At 31.5% G+C, this 23,227-nt stretch overlaps 1 protein-coding gene across 1 annotated transcript in view; it reads right to left on the bottom strand.

The window, feature by feature from the left end:
* stan (Protocadherin-like wing polarity protein stan) overlaps positions 1–23,227 on the bottom strand; it is a 239,360-nt gene that overhangs the window by 206,998 nt on the left and 9,135 nt on the right. The gene's annotated exons all lie outside the window — the stretch shown is intronic.

Genomic DNA, 23,227 nt, shown 5'->3' with positions numbered 1-23,227 from the left:
AGTACATTTTTGTAGGCAATTGCATTGGATAAATTTCATGTGAAGTAAAATTTTTTGTACCTCCAACCGGTTTTGCTCCAGCTGAATCGATTTACAGATACCCCTTAAAAACCGGAAAAAACCGGTTTTTCATAAAATTCACGGCCGGTTTTGGCCGGATCCGGCTCAAATTTTGCATGGAGTCATCCTTTGATATTCCCAACAGTTGATACTTGACTCAGCAAGATCCCAGAAAAGTGTGGTATATCTACCCCCCCCCCCCACAACGAACTATGAACTCTGGCCGCAGCGCTATGCTCCCTAGCCTGCCTAGCAGCAGCGCTCGGCCCCCTTGCCTGCCTAGCTGCAGCGCTCGGCCCCCTTGCCTGGCTAGTCGCAGCGCTATATCAAAGCCCAAAAAACATGGTTATAAAACTTTGGGTACCAGAGTAATTTACATTCAATATCCCCTCACTGCCTGGATATAATAAAATATGCACGGCGGGTCATTTATTACGTTAAACAGTAATTTCTAGGGAAAGCTATTTATTTACAAAAAAAAAGAAAATATTTTAGTTATAAATTCCTATTTTATTTAAATATGTTCGTTTGTCAGTTCGTTTGACAAAATTACATACCTCATAAAATTATTTTTTTTTAAATATTCTCTATGTATAACAATTTACTGCTAATTTTTAGTAGTAATACGTATTGCTCCGCTACTTATGGACATGCTGTGACAATAAAGCATAAATGACCCGGGATCTAAAGGGATAAGACAATAGCCGATAAATTAATGAAAATCCCCAATGATAATAAACAAAATCATCCTTTCTGTAGATTACAATTAGTTGTTAAAACGTTTGGACATTCAACTTAATGAAACAACCAATCAAAATTCAATGAAGTCACCAAAGTTGTTAAGACAACGAATAAGAAAACGTCATTATAAAACTTTGGGGACTAGGGTAATAACCAGCCTAATGTCCCCTCCCTCCCTAATAAAATGACACAGGAAACCCGTTAAAATCGTGTTACTTACCCCCTACACGTAGGGGGTAATACCCCAAACCCAATTCCTAACTCATACCTCCTAGCTATCTCATCTTCGCTATTTATCTCGAAAGTTAATCTTTCTTTTCTATCCATTTCTATAGAAGAATTACTTATTCTAATACAAAAGTAACAGGATGTTTGTCTGTGTATGTGTGTATGTCTGTACCGAGAGATCTCACTAACCGCTAAACCGATATGGTTCTTTTTTTACAGTTAAGCTTCTTATAGATCCTGGGAAGGTCTACAATTATAAAACCACCCACCCAAAAAAAATCTACCCTGGAAAAAAAATAACCCACCCTGAGTTTTATTTTTTACTTTTTAACAATTAATATTGTTTATCATTATTATTTTTGAGTGATAATATGGCATCGAGCACTCTAACACGGTACAGCATAACTCTATTACTTACAAACTGGTAAGAAATGCCCCCCTACTATTTTCCTATTTGTTTTGAATAATTTCACGCCTGTTATCCAAGTCATATTCTCTGGCTCTTGGCACCTTTAGTTAGGCTGGTCTAAAAATCAGGGAAATCACGATAATTAAGTTTCTCGTATTCATTCGAATCCGGTGGATAGGAACCGGTTCTCATCCATACGAAAAAACTATGTCTAGCATCGTATTATATCCAGCTTTCTACAAATATAGAAATGTACAATCATAAGATAAAAACCAGTTTTTTTAGCCGGTGACTCCGGCACCTCGGGGCTAAAAAAAACTAGTTTTAATCTTATAATTGTACACTCTATATCCGCGGAAAGCCGTTTATAATACGATACGAGAAATAACTATTCTCGTATTCATTCGAATCCGGTGGATAGGAACCGGTTCTCATCCATATGAAAAAACTATGTCTAGCATCATATTATATCCAGCTTTCACGAATATAAAAATGTACAACAATAAGGTTAAAAACCAGTTTTTTTAACCCGTGCCTTCAGCACCTCGGGGCTAAAAAACTGGTTTTAATATTATAATTGTACATTCTATATCCGCGGAAAGCTGTTTATAATACGATGCGAGAAATAACTATTCCAGTATGGCTTCGAAACCGAATAATATCCACTGGATAAGAAAATTGTAGCATATCGTATTATAGACAAATTTTTTTACGAATAGTATGATAAAAATCATAAAAATCAATACCAGTTTTGTTGGGCTTCTCGGGGCTTTATAAAAACTGGTATAATTTTTCATTTTACTATTCGCCGTAAGCTGTCTATAATACCATGTGATAAATAACTATTGTAATTTTTTTAATTTATAAAATTTATTTGAACAGTTTTTAAAACTATTAAATTATTTCTTTAACCATAAGGGCAAAAGCTATACTTACAAGTTACATATGTGGTAGAATTGAAAGACATACATTTCCAAGAGGTTTTTGTTTTATAAGAAATGTAAAAGGTAGCCTCTTTAGGTTTAATTTATGCAACCATATGAAGCTAGGTTATGGTCTTCTACAAACTTAAAATATGAAATAGATTAATAAAGTTTGTAATTATTTGTCAGTGAAGTAACACAAAAATTTACCAAAATAAGTATGCTTTATATTGGCTTTAGTAAATTGCTCAAAAAGCTTTGCCTTTTAAGGACATTATAAATTTAAACTATGACTTACTTTGTTATTTTTACCGATTTTTAAAAGCTAAAAAATGTCCTTATTTTAACATCTAGCAACAAACGCTTTTTAGCATCATCTTTTAAACAACTTTCTTGATGGGCAATTTCTGTTCTTTTAGTTGTATATCATTATACTGTACAAAGAATTATAATGTTTTTGTTTTTATACCCTCGGGTCCATGTCTTTAATAATGAGGGCTGGACAGCCGTTCGTCAAAGCCACCTGTGAGCCATTAGGAAATCTTCCTATTATGTAAAGTAGTAAAGATTTTTCTCTGAAGTTTCAGATTTCAATAACTACTGAACTGATAGAATCCTTCATTTTAAGGAAGATTTACATAGATCCAAGGATGGTTTTATGCTATTTTCTACTTTACCTACCCTTCTAATAAAGATATCATAGATAACATAGAGGCATCCGCTAGTAACCTAAATTAAAGGCAAATATATATCTTAACCATTACGTCGGTCAATTTAAGTTTTTTTTTAAAGCACCCAAACATATTTTTATTGGCGGCTGACGCGCGGATGTCGAGCCGTGATAATAACGGACATAAATAGATCAATTTTAATGCTATTTTTCTTCTTAAACTGTTCATAATTTATCAACAGTATTTTAAATGTTTTGCGTTTTTGCTCCATTTGTAAAATTGGTTGTAAGTGTTTTGTAGTATTATACATATATAAAAGTAACATGATGTCTATCTGTCTGTACCTTAAGATCTTGCTAACTACTAAAACGATAAGGTTATCTTTCAGGGCAGGTTTATAACTATTATGGGGGATTTTGTACGAACGAACAAGTTTATAGATAAGCTGCCCTTGTTTTAAAAAGTGGACAACTTTTGTGTTTTAGTAATAAGTATAATTTGTCAATGTATTTGTTCTTCTAATACATATATTCTTCCAATGGATATAGAATACATGGAAATTGTGACAGAGGAATTTCTGTCGTCAGTTTAGGTTGCTGATATATTCCTCAGATATTGTTCAATTGTCAGGGGAGAGGATGGGGTAAAGTCACAATAGGGGAGGGGTCGCTTTATTAGTGGAGACACATTTTATTAGGGTAAGCAAAAATCTCTAATAATATCCATGTATTCTATATCCATTATTCTACCACTTTTTGTTCCCTCTTTTCTTTTTCTGTCCAAATTAGATAGTTAGTTAAAACCTGGCAAAAACAAATCTGGCATATGTAGTTTTCATTTTTAGTATCGTAGCTACTATATAAACAAGTTATGGCCGTAAGACAATTCAACTATCTTTAAGAATAATTAAGTAGACACTTTTTTACTTTAATTTTACTTTCATGCTTCTAATCACAAAGAAAACTTATAGCTAGGATAATCTTTATATATGATTTCTTTACTGAATACATCACAAGAAATATAAAATAATAAATATATAAAGTCTAGATGAATAAACTCTTAGTTGGTCTTGTAAGAAACAATCCGATCACATTATTGTATAAAAATTGTACATATTTTTGTAGGAAAGGTCCAAAAAATTAGCTGAATAAAAACAAAATCCTTATCTGCTAAAACTTGACCATCTATTTTATAAGTAAAACTATTTTCTTATTCAAATTGTAAGTGTGTCCTGAAAACGACCTAACCAAACCAAATTTGAAATGGTTTCAAACAATAATCACCTCGGCCATGTTTTTCAAAATTAAAGATTAAGTTTTGTATTACTTTGCAGGAATAAAATGGATTATGCATCTTGTTTTATGTATTATATAAGTACTAAAGGGTTAAGACAATGGACATTCAATTTACGTTTTTAAGACAAATCGAATAGAATTATGGGAAAATGATTACCCCCTTCCTTATTTATTGGTGTATTTTTATTTATTAAACAATTTTCTTGATTTTTGTGTATTTAATAATTTTTCCTTGGTAATTTTGACAAAATGTTATCTTTTCTTACTATAAACTAGTTCTTTATCATAAAAAATGCTGATAGCTTGTTTTATTGCTGCGCTATTTAAACTAATAGATACATTTTTCATGGATTTTTTTTTCCTTAAATGCCCAATCCATTAAACATGTGATATCTTTGACAGTAGAGTCAGTAAAAGAGATAACTATCTACACAGATATACCTACTAGATAGACCCGGGGAGGGAGGGGACATTGGGCTGATATCTGTGACAGTAGAGTCAGTAAAAGAGATACCTATCTACACAGATATACCTACTAGATAGACCCGGGGAGGGAGGGGACATTGGGCTGATATCTGTGACAGTAGAGTCAGTAAAAGAGATACCTATCTACACAGATATACCCACTAGATAGACCCGGGGAGGGAGGGGACATTGGGCTTATATCTGTGACAGTAGAGTCAGTAAAAGAGATACCTATCTACACAGATATACCCACTAGATACACCCGGGGAGGGAGGGAGGGGACATTGGGCTGATATCTGTGACAGTAGAGTCAGTAAAAGAGATACCTATCTACACAGATATACCCACTAGATAGACCCGGGGAGGGAGGGGACATTGGGCTTATATCTGTGACAGTAGAGTCAGTAAAAGAGATACCTATCTACACAGATATACCCACTAGATACACCCGGGGAGGGAGGGGACATTGGACTGTTTATTACACTAGTCCCCAAAAGTTTATAAAAATGTTTTCTTATTCGTTGGCTTGACACTCTTTGGGACTTTTATTGTATTGTTCACTAAGTTGAAAGTCCAAACGTTATAATCTCCAGAAGGGGTAATTTTGTGTACCATCACTAGAAATGTACATCAATTTATCGGCCATTGTCTTATCCCTTAAGATCCCTGATACAGACCTCTGTTGGTGTTCGTTCGCATACGCATATTTTCATATCTGCATAGTGAATATTATAATAGCCAAAAAAAAGTATCTTAATAACATGTTTGTTTCATGATATAACAGTAAGGAAAATTCAGTTTCTGTTGTTGTAAAAATGTGTGGCTATGTTGATTTTAAAATATGAGACATGAGCGTAAGTGAAGGCACATCGTCTTTTGTCAAGTTGGTTACAGAGATAAGAGAATGGAGGATAACATCATTCCTCATAATTCTATTAAGAGTGAAATTATGCCTTAGGACTGTTGAGTGATTTACCTCCAATATCCCTCTCCCTCCCTTAAAATAACTTTTCTGAAAGTTTCATTGATTAATGTCCTTTTTAGATGACCTTTTTTGAATTTTAAAGATATTTAAAAATCAAATTTATCTGCAATTTTTAAGTTTAAGGTGTATTTAAAATGTTAAACTTTTAATAAGGAAATGCCAAAATGGTATGCAACTACAAAGTTGAAATAAATGGAATAGTAAATTCACAAATTATTAGGTAAATTATTTTCTCGTATTCATTCGAATCCGGTGGATAGGAACCGGTTCTCATCCATACGAAAAAACTATGTCTAGCATCGTATTATATCCAGTTTTCTACGAATATAGAAATGTACAATCATAAGATTAAAACCAGTTTTTTTAGCCCGTGCCTTCGGCATCTCGGGGCTAAAAAAACAGTTTTAATCTTATAATTGTACATTCTATATCCGCGGAAAGCCGTTTATAATACGATGAAAGAAATGACTATTCTTAAACTTCTTAAAAGAAAAATCTTTCAAAATAGAGACAAATTGTAATCAAGTTACTGCTATGTAAAGCTTGTTACAAAAGTAATAATAGAGGGAAATGCTATAGCCGATAAACAGGCACATTATTTTAGAATAAACTGTAAGGGCGTTAAGACAAAAGTAATGAAATCAAAATGAATTATATCGTATGATATTTTGAGTTTGTTTAATCTCTAAACCATAGAACGTATATATACATATATAGGCATTATACTGAGATTGGGAAAAATATCCTTAAAAAATTTTTGGCGTAAAAGAATTTTAGCTGATAGTATAGCAAAGGCTTAATTTTTAGAACAGTGTTATATGGTAGATCTAAGTTTCTCGTAGTAATGCTCTATGTTTGACAAAATGTCGAAAAAAGGTAACGTATGTTTTTTTTTGCTATAACTTAGTTTTTAAATCACCAATAATGTACTTTGTTGATTTAATAACCACAAAAAATTGAAAAGTTTTAAAGAATACAAGTATCTATTTGTCTGTGTATGTATATTAAACTACACAGATCGTTAGGTTGATAGACAGCTTAGACAATAGTTTTCCATATCTTTACCATAGAATAAATATTATATAGATTATTATTAGGTTGATAGACAGCTTAGACAATAGTTTTCCATATCTATACCATAGAATAAATATTATATAGATTATTATTAGGTTGATAGACAGCTTAGACAATAGTTTTCCATATCTATATCATAGAACAAATATTATATAGATTATTGTTAGGTTGAAGACACCTTATACAATAGTTTTCTATTAACTATCTAAAGCATAGAATAAATATTATATAGATTAGTATTAGGTTGATGGAGACCTTAGACAATAGTTTTCCATATCTACATATATCATGGAATAAATATTATATAGATTATTGTTAGGTTGATAGACAGATTAGACAAAAGTTTTCTATAGACTATCTATATCATAGAATAAATATTATGTAGATTAGTGTTAGGTTGATGGACAGCACAGAAATTAGCAGTGTAACTTATGTACATAATTGTCCAAAATTATGTTTTATAACTATATTAAAATGTCCGATATCTGACTAATTTAGTCTTTGATTACAAATTATATACCCGCACGCCTAGAAAAATATCATATTTGAGCACCTCAATAATCTCTAAATCCGTCAAAAACATAACGAATTTTATCCTAATTTTCTCATGAAATAATATTTTGATATTTTTGATGCGTTTATTAATTTGAAATTGCCTAGGAATTATGTCTCCTAAAAATTATACGGGTTTAAGTCTACTTTTTAACATTTCCTATTTTAAATAAGCGAAGCTTTAGAACAAACAATATTGTATTCGAAAATAGAAAAATTCCAGTTTTGTTGCCACTGATTTTAAACCAGCGGATATTAAACGGTTTCGAAACCATTCTGAATTATTATCTTAATTCGAGTTTTCATCGAAGCTTGTTTTTAAGATCCGACTTACCTAAGATAAGGAATAATGCATTAGAAAATAAGTAATACAATGACAGTAATCTTCAGGCTTATTCAGTAAATGATTTATTTTAAAAACGAAAAAGGATTAATATTTGGAACAAAAATGCATATGCAAAAAGGTAGTGAAAATTATTTAATATTTTTATAAAGATAGATTTTGCAGTAGACATACAGACAAATAGAATTATAAAGAAGCTTCGCTACTCCATGAGTATAAAAGAATACACAGCCAAGTCGCTACAAAAGAGCAGAAAGCAACTTGTTAACCGACGAAAAAGGTCCCCACTTTTCCCAGGTAGTTGTCTGGGTTATATATCTATACTTATACATTTATTATATGAGTGTATAAGATGTTATAATCTATAATTATTTTGGATAAGAGAAGCAAAGTATCCCATAATGTAGAAGCAAAGTTTTTAATCAGCTAAAGCACACAAAAAGAGGTATAACTATGGATGGACAAACGGATATGTATATGGAGAAGACTCAAAAATATAAATTATGACAGTTAAAATATAATAATGAATGAAGAATTTACGTGGATATTATGTCAGGGCAAAAAATGTCGTTCATCCAATAGGAGTGGAGGGATGGAGTAAAGGGTGTGGAAGGGGAAATTGTTATGTTATTCTCTAACTAGCGGCTACGCCCCTAGAGGCCTCTAGTGGCACTTTAAATGTTTTTGTTTGATAAAGTCTATACTATAATTATTTACGTACGATACCTCTTCATTTGACGTTGAAGTCTCCTAAACGTTTTTTAAAATTTCGATTTTTTTGTCATTTCTCTTGGGAGGGTGGTGGTACCCTCCCCCAAAATAGTTTAAAACCTTCCCGGGACTTATGAGAAGCTACACTGTTAAGGAGAACCCGATCGGTTCAGCGGTTAGCGAGATCCTTCGGTACACACAGACAGACACACAGACAGACACACAGACAGACAGACAGACACACAGACAGACAGACAAACATCCTGTTACTTTAGTATAAGGATTAATTTAGTTGATAGTTACTTATCAAATTCAAAACATATATGACGAAAAAAACGGACAAAGCCTTAATTGTGTCAAAAATGATTCATGTGACGTCATAAAAATGAGGGGGATGAGAGTAGAAGTGGGAAAGAAAACCCCTAAAAAAGAGATGGAAAATCCCTCATTTTTATGATGTCACATGGATGATTTTTGACACAATTTGGGCTTTGTCACAAAACTATCCCAAAACATTATTATTATTATTATTGGCTTTTTCACTTAAACCTATTTGCCTGTAAAAAAAATCTTTTTTTTCTTTTCTCTAAACTTTTGTATAAAAGTTGAGCGAGCTCAGACAAAAAGTTAAAATATTTCTTTTCAATCTTAAACATGGATAGATTTTTTCAAATAATAAGAAAATGTTGCTTTAATTTATGTATATTTAGATTTTCTAGTTTTTCTGGAGAATTATTTCGATAAATAGACTAAAACCTACTTCTATGAAAACAGTCATTCATAAATTCACATATCAAGCCTCGCCATCATAAATTTTAGCCGTTTTTGAGATCTATAAAATATAATATTTTGCAGCAAAATAAATAGGTAATCTAGAACAGAGTGTTTTTTTCCGTAGATTTTTGTAAATTCCAAGTTAAGCTAAAATACCATTATAGATTTTTAGAGGATTATCCGTAAGAATGCATATATACATACATACTACCTATAACTGATGAACTGAAATTAGTTTCCGAATGTGAACACATTTTCCTAGGTGTTTCCCAATCCTATCTCAATATTTGCTACTAGCTAAAAAACCTTCAAACTTAAAAAAAAAATCAAAATTTGAATGTATTAACGATTTATACATTATACATTCAAAGTTTTAATTTTTCAAATTTTGATTTTTTTTTTGGAAGTTTGAAGGTTTTTTAGCTAGTAGCAAATATTGAGATAGGATTGGGAAACACCTAGGAAAATGTGTTCACATTCGGAAACTAATTTCAGTTCACCCTATAACTAATACTTTTTATGGGTTAAGGGATACAGAAAAAGTATTATACAAAAGTATGGGTTAACCCCCCCCCCAAAAAAAAAAAAATTTACAAAAAGGGAAAAAATGTTCGGAGTTAGATGTTTTAAAAAAGAGTTGAAGAAAAGCTACTTTGTAAATCACCACGTCTGTCTTTCTGTCTGTAACGGCCAATAACAACCCATTACTTAATAAAGAAAAATTTCCTAAACCCTTTTTAGCCATTTTAAGGGAGATGGGGATTTGGTAAACACACAAAACAAATGAAAAAGAGAGCTAAATAACTTTGTTTTCGCAAAAAAATCTATCAAAAAAATGTAAATAAATCCATCAAGAACTAAGTTAAGATATGAATCTGAATTGAGGATAAGCTAATAATGGAATCCACTTCATGGTTAGAGTGATAAGACAATGGATAATATATTCATATTTTATGTGAATTTCTGCCTTAAGGATCTGGCAAATATTAGATAAATTTTAGTTTTTTTTGTATACATATCGATAAATTTAAGTTAACCAAGTGGAGAGATCTAAAGGGATAAGACAATGGCTGATAAATTAATGTACATCCTCATTCAAGATATATAAAATTGCCCTTTCTATTAATTACAGTTAGTGGTTGAAACGTTTGGATATTCAACTTAATGAACCAACACATCAAAACTCAATAAAAGTCCTAAAGTTGTAGTACCAACGTTGCTATAAAACTTTGGGGACTAGTGTAATAAACAGCCCAATGTCAACTCCCTCGCTGAACCAAATGTCCTCTAAATATGAAAAAAATGATCAGTTTTAATTTCCATGTGCCTAGGGGTATATCAATGATATGAGATGATGAAAGTTGATTTCTGGTGTGCCCCTAACCCATAATTTACCAGCCTTAGTCATCATACATTTCCGAAAATAAAAAAATCAGCGAATTTAAAAAAAATATTCTATTATATAAAGCAAAATAATAAGATTATCTTTGTTTCATGCTAAATATATTTAAAATTACTTATCCAAATAGGTGGTTCTTATAATTATTATTGTGTGGTTTAAGGCTATTTCCTGAACTCCCCTGTCCTCCCTAGAGGCAAGGGGCGAAGCAACTGGTTTGTATTATAATCCAGTAAAAATAGAAGGGAAGGAGGGGCCAATGGCCTGTAAATCCTTCTGGTACCTAAAGTTTTATAAAAATGCTTTCTCATTCATTGCCTCTAAACTTTTCTACCAATAATTTAAATCTTCAGAAGAGGTAAAACTGCTTAACATAATTGGGGATGTATATATCGATTTAACATTTTAATTCAAACTTGATAAGAAGACACAATTTTTAAAATTTTCCAATTAATAATAGCCTTTATGTGAACACCTTTGATAAAACTAAGATCAGGTGAACTGAAATTAGTTTCCGAATGTGAACACATTTTCCTTGGTGTTTCCAAATCCTATCTCAATATTTGCTACTAGCTAAAAAACCTTCAAACTTCCAAAAAAAAAAATTAAAATTTGAAAAATTAAAACTTTGAATGTATAATGTATAAATCGTTAATACATTCAAATTTTGAATTTTTTTTGAAGTTTGAAGGTTTTTTAGCTAGTAGCAAATATTGAGATAGGATTGGGAAACACCTAGGAAAATGTGTTCACATTCGGAAACTAATTTCAGTTCATCTGAGATGAGCTCCAAATGGATTTCCTATTCTAGCCCTAGTTTCCTAAAGTGAACAGCAGATAACCCAATTATTGCAGACCCTTTTTTCAGCTACTCCGGAAATTTGTGAAGACAAAACGATTTATACATTATACATTCAAAATTTTAATGTATAAAATTTTAATTTTTTTTGGAAGTTTGAAGCTTTTTTAGATAATAGCAAATTTCGAGATAGGACGCGGACGCTAGGTACACTTTCGGAAACTAAATTGGAGTTTATCAAAACTAAGCTACGGGACGCTAAGTCGTATATGTCCCTTCACTTCCGCACGTGTATAAAATCAGCAGAAATGCATATTATTACTACAGCACAAACTATTTCTTTTCTTATGTTTCACTCCCATCAATAATCAAGGGATCTAAAGGGATAAGACAATGGCTAATAAATTGATAGATCCCCAATGATGATAAACAAAATTCTCTAGATTAAAATTAGTAGTTAAACACTCAACTTAATTAGCCAACCAATCACAATGCACTACAGTCCCCAAATATGTTAAGCCAACGAATAAGAAAAAGGTTATTGTAAAACTTTGGGAACTAGTGTAATAAACAGCCCCCCCCCCCTCTCTCGTATATTTGCTTTTGAGCTTCTTTCGCGACTATGAAAAAAATAAGCGGATGTAATAATTTGCAAAAGTGGATGCACACCCCCAAAATCAATCATCACCTGTGGACCCAAATTTGATGAGATACAAATAAGTTGGAAATTATCAAGGATGGGGGGGGGGGGCATTAAACAGTAAATTATACTGGTCTCCAAAGCTTTTATAAATATGTGCTTTCTTTCGTTGACTTAAAAAGTTTTAAGACCTAATCTTGGCTGTTGTCTACTAATTAATAATCTCAATAATCTAAACAAAGGGATAATTAAAATTATCATAATTGGGGATATACAAGTGAACAACGTTTTAGCGTCCACTGGCTTATCCCTAAACTTTCAATGTTTAAAAAATTAAAATTTGTTGAATTTTCAGTTGTATTTAATGATAGGGTGGGGCAAATATGATATCAACATATGATAATTTCATACCTATACTTTCGAATAGTAAGGGATATTTATATTGAAAAGTTTATATCTCTATATATCTTTTTATCTCTCTCTCTCTTTCTTTCTCCTCTTTATCGCTCTCTCTCTCTCTCGCACTCACTAACTCTATATTATCTAATCATATTTGAATTTTCTTCAGAAGGGTATAATCATTTAGGGATAAGACAATGGACGATAAATTGATGTACTCCTCCAATATATCCTCTTTTAAATTCAAAGTATAGTTTAAAAAGGTGAAAGACTTCTAGTTTGGAACCAAGCAACCTAATTTTAATAAAAGTAACCACATAAAAGTTTTCGAGCCAACAAATAAAATAACTGCTTAGTGCTTAGGTATAAAACTAAGGTACCAGTGTAATTTAAAGTATATTGTCCCCTCCAACCCTGTATATACAACACATTATCATATTACTACAACAGCACAAAAAAATACCATTACGTTATTCCCATTATCAAACAGACAATTGCATTTATTTGCTATTATGCCCATTGCGAATATGAAACCCTACGCGGACATGATAGTACATTGCTTTCTCTGCTTTTCAAATATTATAATCATCTAAGATACTGATTAAGTGCAGTCAATAATTTTTTTTGGGTGGAAAATTAGTGCAGCTACTTTAAAAAAAGTAAATAAATAAAAATTAGTTTATGAAAAAGTAATTTTATGGTAAAAGATCCATCTAAATCACATTTGTAGTTCAAAAATTTTCTTAGAGTAAAATTTTCATTTCGAAGACGACATTATTATATTTATAATATACGCAGCATTTATAACAACTTTAAAATCATCGTTACGCGACAACCAGTGGACGGATTTTAGATTGGTCAACGGATTTGAATTTATTACGACCAGGACTATTTTTTTGCTACCTTGGCCGACTAAATCGGCCAAGGAATAACCGGCTACGGTATTTTTAAACTTTACTTCTATTTTATGCAATTATTATCATGTCTACAACTTTAAAAACATCGTTACGCGACAACCAGTGGACGGATTTTAGATTGGTCAACGGATTTGAATTTATTACAACCAGGACTATTTTTTTGCCACCTTGGCCGACTAAATCGGCCAAGGAATAACCGGCTACGGTAATTTTTAACTTTACTTCTATTTTATGCAATTATTATCATGTCTACAACTTTAAAATCATCGTTACGTGACAACCAGTGGACCGATTTTAGATTGGTCAATGGATTTGAATTTATTACGACCAGGACTATTTTTTGCCACCTTGGACAACTAAATCGGCCAAGGAATAACCGGCTACGGTATTTTAAAACTTTACTTCTATTTTATGCAATTATCATCATGTCTACATCTTTAAAATCACCGTTACGCGACAACCAGTGGACCGAATTTAGATTGGTCAACGGATTTGAATTTATTACGACCAGGACTATTTTTTTGCCACCTTAGACGACTAAATCGGCTGAGGAATAGCCGAATACGATATTTTTAAACTTAACATGAAGAAAATGTGGGCCGATTATTTTAATCGGCCGAATCCGGCCGAAGTCGGCCGATTTCCGGCCGGCCGATAACAAAAACAGCTTGCTAATACTGTTCCAATTTGGTTACACTTTTAAGGGAAGGTTTATAAATGTCTTAGGGTTGGTTTTAGGCTTTGTTCCTGACCTCCATCAGACTCCCCAATAGGATAAGGATCAAACAACTAATATTCTAATATTATAGCTTCTAAAATCCTTATTTCTGAACCGATTTAAAAAAAAATAAAGGTCTAGCAGCACAGTTATGGGACCTGGAAAACGATTAAAGCAATCGTTATATGCGTGGATTGAATCATAACAAAGATATTAAAAACCGCATGAAGATTTAGGGTTGGCAGAGTTATAAAATTTTTTAAAAATTTTAGATCAAGGATATAAACTTTTCAGATAATTGGCAATTAAAATCCTTATTTGTATCATAAAAGGTAATAGCTGCACTATCATTCCAAATGTTATAGCCATTTTAGAGAATATTGACTGCACTTAATACTGATCTTAAATTTTTAAAAGGTTTTTGTTCCAATATGTTATTTGTAGCGAGGTTTTTCTATAACCAATGCAATGCAAGGGAATGGGATGCACGTACGTCCGTCAGTTTTTTTAATTGTTGTTTTTTTTTCCAACAATAATTTACCTAATTTTTAAATGCTTCGCTACATATAAAAGTGAAAAGTCCTTGTTTTTTAATGGTTATTTTTTAGGTAGCATAAGATATAACCCAGAGTTGTTTTTAAAATATTCTAACCTGTTCTGCTAGTTGCAGGAAGGAAAGGGTCATTGGAGACTAAATTATACTGGTACCAAAAATTTTATAAACACGTTATCTCAGATTCGTTGGCCTTAGAACTTTGTTTTTCCCCTTGTTTTTTTTTATTATTTCACTATTTGATGTAAAAATGTACGAGAAATGATACTCAATTTAATCTACAACTCTTTCATGCCCCCCAAGATTTAGTAGGGAAGAATAATTAATCGTCCATTGTCCTATCGTGTATTTTTGTAACTCTGATTACTTTTACACTAATCCCCAAAGTTTTATGATAATGTTTTCTTATTTGTTGGATTAACAACTCTGGGGACTTTCATTGAATTTTGATTGGTTGTTTCAATAAGTTGAGTGTCCAAACGTTTCAACCACTAATTGTAATCTACAAAAAGGGTATCATCATTGGGGATGAACATCAAGTTATTGACCATTGTCTTATCCCTTTGGCATCCTAGATTACTAGAAAGTAATAATGATGTCACATTAAAAGTAATTGTTATATTAACACTTTCCATGGATATAAGGATTCGTTAAAAAATGTAAGGAATCTTAAGGGATAAGACATTGGACAATAAATTGAAGTACATCCCCATGATGATAAACAATTGTCATAATTGATATACAATCAACAAAATTGTTATAATGACAATATTACGTTGTACAATGATCTAATTACTTAATCCCTGATTGCATCTGGTGCTATAGTTTGCCTAGGGGCAGATTATTGTATTCACTTGAACACCCAAGTTACCAAGTAACAAGGATGACAACATTCATAAGTACCAATGCAAAGATATCCTATAAAATTACGTAAGGGTTTTTTGGTCTGAATCTTAGGAGCTTGGTAAATTATGGTCCGAATTGGTTGTACTCTTCAGGGAAGCTTTTTAAATGTCTTGAGATGGTTTTAGTTTAGGCTATTTTTCTGACATTACAGACCTTAGCAAAGTCAACAGAAGTAGTGGGGAGTTACCAAGCTTCGCTTCTAGCATCTAAGTCCTGTTTTCAATAGGGAAAGAAGTCGACAGAAAAAAAAGCCTAAACTCATTTTAAAGCTTAAGTCTAAAAACAGCCTATGTGAAGCTTCCCTATAAAACGGAGAACTCAATCAGATCTATTGTAATTGAAATATTTAGTATTAGACAAAAATAACCCTACTACTATAAAATAGGATTATTGGACATTAAGGTCCGAATCACTTTAAGAAACTCTTATTTTATTAATTTTTAATTGTGTGTATATAAATGTTGATTAATATCTCATCAACAGTTGTAACAATTAAAACAACTAAAAGTTTTAGCTAGGTGATTTATTTTGCAGACTTCTCGCTTTTCTATTAACTAAATGTTACTTGATGTAATCGTGGATTGGAATAGGCAGTCGGCGATTTTATTTGGTTTTATTAATGTTACATTTGCGTGGAAATCAAACTCTATAAAAACCCTAAAAATAATAAAGAAGGTGAGATTCATAGTTTAATAGGAGAAAAGTTTGTTTGTTTGTACCATAAGATCTTGCTAACTGCTAAACCGATTGTTCTAGAATTTTTAAATGTGCGTCATAATTTCAGCCTACTATATTAGGCAGTCTTTTTGTTTTATAGCTAAGATATTTATAACTACTGAACCAACAAAGTTTTTCTTTTTAGGGAAGCTGCTCACAGGTCCTGGAGTGGTTATCAGTAGTTTTATTTTCAGACTTAAGTCATGGTATTGTTTAAGGCTATTTTTCTACCAATTTCTTTCGTTTTAAATTCAGAGCCCTTTTATGCTAGAGGCAAAGCCATAAGTAGGCTTATATTAAGCTATTTTGTCGTTGATTCAGATTAAAATGATTAAAATGTTAGAATATACATCCCTATTCTTTAAATGAAAGGTTTTTATGAAAAATGTTATTTTGTCTCCTGCCTCATTTATCTTTTTCAAACTTATTGTAAATAGAATTTTGTAGAACGATTATATGCCCCAATCTATAAAGTCTAGCTATTTAATTTGGAGGATTTTTATTTTACTCCCTATGAAAAATTGAAAGGATATTTTTCTCGTAAACGATCTTCCTCATACATTTTATAGTCAGCTTCAAAAACTTAAAAGTACATAGGTATTTCAACTCTGATCTTTCTCAATCTAATTGTATATCTTTAGTAATCGCTACAGTAACTTTATTAAAAACCAGTCAATGAGAAATATTTTTGATGCAAAGAAATTTTAACTTAAAGTAGTTTTATAATAGCTATCAAATATGTAGAATGATTTTTAATACCTACTGATTAAATAGGAAAATCATAACGGTTCAGCGGTTAAATAGATCTTAAGCTGCAATGCGAGAAAAACACCATGCGGATCTGATTAATAAAAGGTCATAAATCCTCATGTTTGCAAACCAAAAGTTGGACAAAAAATGCATGTAAAATTTTTGCACATTTCTTACATAACGGAATGATAAGCAAGTTATAAGGACAATTATGGTCATAAACAGCGCAGAAATAAAAATATTTTTTTAATGAATATAATAACCGTGTAAGTAGAGAATTATTCAAAATAATGTAATTAAACACTGAACGGTCGTTCTAGTTGTAGAGTAGCTTCGTCTCAAACAACTTTGTGAAATTTGTTAAGCTTACATATGTTTTTTTCCATGATATAAAATGAAACGAAACATAGAGTAAAGAGACGATGGACTATGAAACTTTAACGGATTTTAATTTTGTTTAATCGTCATTGGGAGATGTATATTTATTTAACGTCCATTGTCTTATCCCTTAAGATCCCTGGATGGTAAAGTTTAGCTAATTAGTTCCTCTATGCATAATAGACTATAAAAGTTGGAAAGATTTTTAATCAATATAATAGATTTGAAATCTGCATAAAATTTTAAGGATTTTTTTTTTTAAATTCGTTTTTTATATAATTCTTTATTTAAAGGCGCAAATACGATTTAAGTTAATAAATTTTGACCAATAGGATAGCTGGATTGGAAACTACCTACGCTCTAATTGGTTGAATGATGTACGTCACTTTAGCTTCTCCAATCAGAGCGCAGATAGTTTTCAATCCACCAATCACAGATCTCAAAATTATTTAACTTAATTTGTATTTGCGCCTTTAAATAAAGAATTATATAAAAACTAATTTTATAAAAAATCCTTAAAATTTTATGCAGATTTCAAATCTATTATATTGATTAAAAATCTTTCCAACTTTTATAGTCTAATGCATGATAAGAGCAACACTATCAAATATTATCGGACCTTTTATTATTAAATTCAATTATCTAGAAATACAGGCGGTTTCTCTCAAAGTGCCTAGTCGTGGACAGAAGACCACTTCTCTTCTTATTTTGATGAGGGAGGGGGGTGGTATTTTTTCGTGTATTTGTGTTTTACTTCAGGTAAATTAGGCATAACAAAAATTACCGTAAAGAGGGGGTTTCCTGTGTTCGCTAGGTAATATGAGGTAAAGCCCTTATAAATAGAAAAAGAAAGTGGCGGAGGGGTATCATTTTTATAGAGGCTATTTCTCTCTTTTAATTACATAATTTTCCAATGCTCTATATGACGCTTACCTGAAAAAAATAAAACAATCAGAAAAATAAAAATTTAAAAATTATTATTTTTAAAAACTTTTTCTATAGTGATATATATCCTTTTCATCCCATTTTCTGTGCCAGCCACTTAGTAGGCAAATAAATAGCACTATCAGATTCAACATAAATTGTTATCACAGCACATTTTTAATGTGTTAAGGATAGAAATTATAATGTTACAGTGGCTGTTTTTGTAACCCAAGTCAACTTTCTGACAAAAGTTGTTATAAAGATTTTATGCAACCTCATACTTGAGAGGATTTAGGTAAAGTTAGCCTTTTATATATTTATACTAGTGGCTGCATTCATAACATCTAGGGGCTTTGTATTCAAATACAAAATAATATAGCCTAAAACCATCATTGAACCTATGTGAAACTTATATATAATGGAGAACTGATGATAATGATCAGTTCAGTAGACATATAAATCTTATTCTAAAAATCCTTACTACTTTATATAATAGAATACTATCGACTGCGCCCTTAACATCTAGGTTATTTGCAGTAGGGTGCACAGGGTTTTCCAATGATTTATGGTCAAATAGCATAAAACCGTCCCGGAAATTATGTGCAAATTGTTTAGCTAATACATAATATCATTAGAAACTTTTTAATATCTTTATTATGACTTGGACTAAAAGCTAGAAACCAAAGATTCAAATTAAGATTCTAGTTATCTCATTCTAAATCTTATTTCATTAAAGTTAAGACCATTTCAATATTTATTTGTACCGAAGAACTAAAAGAAAGATCTATAGATAAGATATTGAAGATATAATAAAGTAGGGGAAAAACAGCCGTATTCGACATTTTAATGGCCAATGGCGATCTTTTTGATATTAATTTTTGAGCATTACAAAAAGATTTTATCTTGTTTTCATTAATTTTATTTTATTTTCTACATCAAAATAGATTTCTGTATTAATTCATATCTTACATCAAATCTCCAATTATATAACAAAATTACAAAATTATTGGTGTAAAAGTTTGGACAGTTTGTACAACCAAATCAAGTCCCTAAAGTCATTAAGCAACATCGGGTACCAGTATAATTTACAGTCCAATGTTCCCTCCTCCCTACCTAAGTGACAGCCGTTAGAAAAATGTGAAACAAAACAGAAACAGCTAATTTTTTTCAAAACCTTAACTCATACATTTTTTTCAGCAGTTGATGCTTTTTATTTTAAATAAGAACCCGTTAATTGAAAGATGTTTATTTATGATCAGTGAGGTTTTATAACCACGTTATCCTATTCGTTGGTTTTAAAACTTTGGAAGTCTTGGAAATTTTGATTGATTGGTTCAAAACTAGAAGTGTTCAAACTTTCCAAACAATATTGTAAACTATTAAAGGCTTAATTTTGTGGATCATCATTGGAATCCTTTAAGATCTCTGGATGAGAAAGACCTTTTTTAACTGTAGGACATACAAACACACCCTTTTTATAGAAAAGCTTCGCTTTTAAAAAAGGGGTGGAAGAATGGATGTATTATTGCTTGGATCTTACACCAGATTTTTGTATTCTATAATAACAAGAACTCTGTAGCGGACTAAAATAACGATATCACCCATACCCCTGCTTTACCCCCATCCGCTTTCCTCCAACTGGATTAACGGCCCGACAAATTAATGCTGGGGGACATTGCAACCTAAATTGACGACCATTTTTCTCCTGTTACATCATCCACGTATATTCTAAATCCATTGCATATTGGTGGAAGTTGGTGGTGTTTGTTTGTAATTGCTTTATCCGGAAGTCATAATCTTGTGTGGGTCTTATACAAATTTAGTTTAGGTTACAATATCAGGGATCTTAGGGGATAAGACAATGGATGATATACATGGAAATATATTCCCAATGATAACAAACAAAATTACCCCTTCTATTAGTTTAAAATTTTGGTCCCAAAAAATTTGGAACAGTTCAATGAAAGCACCAAAAGTTTTTGAGTCAACGAATATAATAAGGTGTTTATAAAACTTTGAGTACCAGTGAAGTTTATATTTTAACATCCCCTACCTCCCTGACAATAACAGGGAAGTAAAGGACAATGGAGGAAAAATTATTAATCACCCACTCGACTCCCCCATTAAATAATCAAATAACGATAAATCATACTATTTTTTTAGTATGACAAAGTGGGAATGATAAATTTAATTGCGATTGTCTTCTCCCTCCTAGCAAATTATGGTTGAGTTGCACAATTTTTAAAAATTGGGATATTTTTGGTAGAAATTATATTTTGAGGAATCCTTGACATAGTTAAACACTTCCTTATTTTTCAGGAAAGGTTTTGAGCTATTTAAAGGGATATTTTTAGGTGAAATTAAATGTCGATAACACCCCTTAATCCAACCCCTCCAATCTTACTTGATAAACAGCCCGACCAATGAATGTGGGATATTGCAACCTAAATTGACAACAGATTTTCTCCTGTCATAATATCCACGTATATTCTACATCCATTACATCGACCTTAAGTCGACCTTGTGCAGTGTGAATTTTTTCTGCAAAGTTCAAGTAAAGGTTAAGTAAATGTGTCCCAAATTTTCCCTTTTTTCTGACGAAACAAGAATGTCAACATCTAAAGGAAGTACACTTAAAATAGATAGGTTTTTTTCAGGGATTTTAAGGGATAAGACACTAAACGTTAATTAGTACCCAAAGTTTTTAAACCAAAGAATAAGATAAACTACTTAAAAAGTATATTAGTTATCAAACCTAAATGGGAATAGCAAAAAAAACAAGCAAAATATAACTATTTGTTTTATGAAAACTATTGTTTTCCGATAATATTTGCTTTTTAGGAAATTAAAGATCACAACAGCGCAAAATAAAACTAATTATTTACAGAATATTGTTTACACATTTTTTGCAATAGTTGTTATTTGATATTTAGGATTTTCAATTGTCAATTCCGTCTTTATGATAAGATTATCCTTTTCATCTGTAATTAAGTTCTGATACTCTTCAAGTGATGATGTTTGTTTGTCCTGGATGTTGCCATCATGAATTTTTTAAAAATACAATAAAATAGCTGCACCATTAATGTTTATGTTAATGTTATAACAGGGTTATCTATGTCCATAAATAGTGTAATAATTAAAAAGGTCGATGTACTATGTAAACAAGATATTAAGTAAAAACGAAATTGCAATTACAGAATTCTGTTGAAAGACATACTTACATTTTTAAGGCTTGATTTTTAAGATGAAGTATCTTGTTCAATGTTGCCATAGGATTCAATATTTGAAAAAATCAGATGAATATGATAATTATATTATATAAAAATCTAAAGAGGCATGTTTTATTTGAACTTATGAACTTTCTGGCAAACATATATAGATGCTACCATTTATAGATTGCTTTAAATTAACGTTAAGGGCTATCCGTTACGGACGTAATGACGGACGGATAGAACATATCTAAAGAAAGGTTTCGCTTTTAACAATACGTGTAACTATAATAGATCTGCTTAACAAACAAATGGAAGATATTGCAAAACATAATTAACTTAGATCACTTAGGTTAGACGATGGGTTTCCTTAATATTTTCAACAAGCAGCGCAGCTATTTTATAATTAGAGTATTTCAGTACGTATATACGTCTGTTCCAACGAGATCACTGGCTTAAAAAGCAAATAAATGAACGCATTTTTTAAAAAGTGCAAAGGCAAATAATTAGACCACTAAAATACTGGTAATAAAAGTTAAAATAATATTTATTTTTCAAATCTTTTTGTTTTGTACATTTGAAAATATTTGTAAACCTCAAGATTGTCGTCAATTTAGGTTGCAATTTCCCCTCGCGTTTATTGATCGGGCCGTTTATTCAGTAAGAGGGTAGGGGATAGGGTAAAAAAGGAGGGGGATGGGGGAGATAGTGATTTTTGCCCGATACAGATTTGACTTTATTATAGAACATGAAAAACTGGTGTAAGATCTAAGTAATAATAAATCCGTTAAAATATGCTTTGTATACAACTGGATCACGAAATACACTAAACTTGGGGGGAAAAGGAGATTGCCCTCCTTGGGGAATTAATCAATCTCAGGGGGGTTACCATAGGGTGACCCCCCCCCCCCTACTCTCCACCAAGCCTCAGATTTAACCCCACTCAGTCAGATAATAGAAACAAATACCTAGAGAAACCAAGAGACATTTTAAAAGCGAAGCTTTTCCATAATTTGAGCCGGTACGTCCGTACGTCCGGAGAGCTCTCATCGTTAATTTAGGCATGTTTGAGTTATCTAATTTTGCATGATGATTCTTATAACAGTAGGGTACAATTTAAAACCGTAGAAACTCTGTAATTGTTACCAGAAAGTCCAGACAGTAAAAACGTTTGTTCTTCTCATTTTTGGAATAATGATTCCTAGGACAACAATAAATTTAAAAACAATTGTACTTATTAAATTCTGACGATCTACTAGTGTTAATATTTGTTTGTTCTCCGTTTGATTTTAGAGCTTCGCTTTAATAGATGTTGTAATGCTTGTTAAATTGGAAATTAAGGATAAACTAAACAAAGAAAAATTACTTTTGGGATTAAAAGAAATTGAATTATCTATTAGGGTTGTTTCCTATTGCAACTTCAGACAGACAGTGCGACGTTCACATATTATTAAGCAAATTGACTGTAACTTCTTTGTTTGTAAAGGACTTTAAACATTTAAAGACTATATAATCTTAAGAAATCCTGCAAAAAATAATGAATACAGTCGCTCTCGTTTATCTAGAATATAGATCTTCATGTGATAACAAGGATAACAACATACATAATAACTAATCTTCCTAGGAATTATCACAATTATAATTATCTATGATGATATGTCAATATAGAGTTGCTACGCTTTCTAAA

Source organism: Acartia tonsa, chromosome 11 (genome assembly GCF_053477335.1).
Source record: "Acartia tonsa isolate MP-2025a chromosome 11, ASM5347733v1, whole genome shotgun sequence".
Lineage (NCBI taxonomy): Eukaryota > Metazoa > Arthropoda > Copepoda > Calanoida > Acartiidae > Acartia > Acartia tonsa.
This window is presented reverse-complemented; position numbering and strand designations above follow the sequence as displayed.